This window comes from Mus caroli, chromosome 3 (genome assembly GCF_900094665.2).
Source record: "Mus caroli chromosome 3, CAROLI_EIJ_v1.1, whole genome shotgun sequence".
NCBI lineage: Eukaryota > Metazoa > Chordata > Mammalia > Rodentia > Muridae > Mus > Mus caroli.
The window spans coordinates 35,195,082-35,197,675 of record NC_034572.1 but is presented as its reverse complement, the minus strand read 5'-3'; the positions used below and the strand labels follow the sequence as shown (position 1 = coordinate 35,197,675).

At 40.2% G+C, this 2,594-nt stretch overlaps 1 non-coding gene across 1 annotated transcript; it reads left to right on the top strand.

Annotated features, from left to right (window-relative positions):
* Positions 1-2,243: 2,243 nt before the first annotated feature.
* Positions 2,244-2,350, top strand: LOC115030833. Its single transcript, XR_003836393.1, has one exon. It is a non-coding gene; the product is annotated as a U6 spliceosomal RNA (small nuclear RNA).
* The last annotated feature ends 244 nt before the right edge of the window (positions 2,351-2,594 follow it).

Here is a 2,594-nt window from a genome sequence, read left to right as displayed (position 1 = left end):
CATTCCCTCTGTCTTGATGTTCCTCTTTTTCTCTTTAGGCTGAAAATGTTCAGCATAGACACTGGGGTACTTAAGATTTGCCAGTTGTTTCTCAACTCTACTTAAATTGTAGATATAAATAACATTAAGTAAAGGGCTGGTGAAACCTGTTATGTTCTTTATCATTGACAAATGTAAAAGAATGTCCACTATCAGAAGCATTCCTCCTTGTGACTGATGTGTTTATAAAAGTTACTTTTTACTATGTGTATATATGTGTATGTGTGTGTGTGTCTATGTACATACATGTATGAGTGTTCACAGAACTCAGAATTGGGTCCCCTGATGCTGGAGATACAGTGGTCATGAGTCTTATGCTGCCCTGGGGACAAAACTCAGGGTCTCTGCAAGAGCGTGCTCTTAACCACCGAGCCATCTCTCTAGGTCCATGTAATATTTGTTCTGACTACCCAGAGCTTTACTCTTGTAGTTACTTATAGAAACAGTTGGAACACTGCTGTGTATGAGTGTGGGTACACACATTTCATGGTGCATGTGGACAGAGGACAGGACAGACGACAATCTTGGGTGTTGGCTCTCTTTGATGTTTCTTTCTTTGCATGCAAGCCTGGCTGGCTGGTGAGTTTCCAGCGATGCTTCTGTCTCTGCCTCCATCAGTCTGCAGGGCTCCTACAGATATCTAATCCTGGGATTAGAGATGCTTGTACTATATGTTTGGTCTTTCATGTGGGTTCTAGGGATTCAAACTCAGGTCCTTAGGCATGTACATAGAAAGTATTTTACTCACTAAACCATCCTCCCAGCTCCCAGAACAAATTCTCATCCCTTTGAGGTGAGAGCTATAGTTTTACACTGACCCAGTTTTAGTACCCAGGCTGCTTGAGTTTGGGGAGATGTTCTTTTCCTTTGTTTGACCCCAAAGCCCAGGACAGTGAGCACCATACTTCTGGGGGGAAAACAGGCTCCAAGTCGACTGTCAGAACTGATGGGTCTTAGGCCACAAGCCAAAGCCATTATAGTCCCATCCTATTTAGTGTTCTTTATAGGACACCAACCCACTCTTTGATCCCAAACCCCTGATCCGTCTAATTATCCAGCCCTGGCAATGGAGTTAGGGGTGAAGAAGCCTTTCTTCCTTAGCTGGCCCTACTGCCAGGCGCTGTCTTCAGTCACAGACAGCCATGAGAAGTTACTTGAATCTTGGTCAAGGTCAACACGGTTTTCACTTGCCCTGAATTATTTTGCCATATTGAGCTAGGAATGCTTCCAAATTAAACTACAAAAGATTAAGGAGAATAATTCTCTTAGTTGCTTTTTTTTCCTCCCTAAGAGTTATACACTGGGGGTGAGAGAAAAGGCAGGGTGCACTTAGTGGTGGCCAGTGCAGACCACACTGTCCTGCCAGAAACCAGCCTCCTGTTAATTGTTTTCCTGTCTCCAGAGACACCACTTTAAAGAAAGTCAAGTGGGAAGGCCTATAAGTCATCATCTTTGGAGAGGAGAAATATGTGTTATCTGAGCAGAGTGGCTTGAACCATCATTTACAAATGACACGATAATCAGCGTAGCATGTTGAATCCAAAAAATAGCAGGTTAATAATCTTTGCTGTGTCTTTGTTTTGTTTTCCTTGTGGGAGAAGACTGCTGTGTATACATCCCAAAGGATTCTAAAGAGTTCTTACTCTGTCCACACCTGGCTAAATACTCTTTGGAACTCTACAGTTTGGGGAATACTTGAATTTATTGACCAGCAGAGTGGGGATGGCTGTGTCAGAAGAATTTGATCTATTCTTTTTTTTTCAGTCAATTAAATGATCTGGATGATTCCAAAGACTGTGTGGTATTTTGCAGATTATAAAACAGAGGAAGCAGAATCACATCTAGCGATGTTTACCCAGGAAGTAACAGAACAAGTAAACAAAGCCATAGATGTCAAGCAGTCCATTGAAGAGTTGCAACAGGAAAACCAGGAAATGACTCAAACATACAGGGCAATAAAGGTGATGTCAAGTTAAATTTTAATTCATTTATTTCACGGAGTACTACTCAAAACTTATGTAGATCTATATTTCCTTAGATAAAAATTCACAGTGTGCTATATGTATATGAAAATATGTGTAGATGTTATATATGTTTATACATTTACACAAAGTAGTTGTGATAGTTTTGGGGCAATTAAAAATAATATTTTTCTTTATGACTCTCTATGTCTTTAACTCTTCTCTATTAAAAACTTAGGTTAGGTGCTCGATTCGGCAGTACATAGACTAAAGTTGGAACGATACAGAGAAGATTAGCATGGCCCCTGCACAAGGATGACACGCAAATTCGTGAAGCGTTCCATATTTAAAAAAAAAAAAAAACAACTTAGGTTGAAAAAGCTTTAATTAGCCTGAAACCCAAGTAGTTAAAACTGTCTCCCATAGATTTCACCATTTCTTTCCATCCTAGTATAGAAACCCAACACTGTTCTGACAAAAACCTGCACTGTATTTTAGGATTTAAATTGTCATCTGTGCTCAGTACAGAAAACTCCTGATTTGATGGTGTTTTTCTTGCTACTGTTTCTCTCTCTCTCTCTCTCTCTCTCTCTC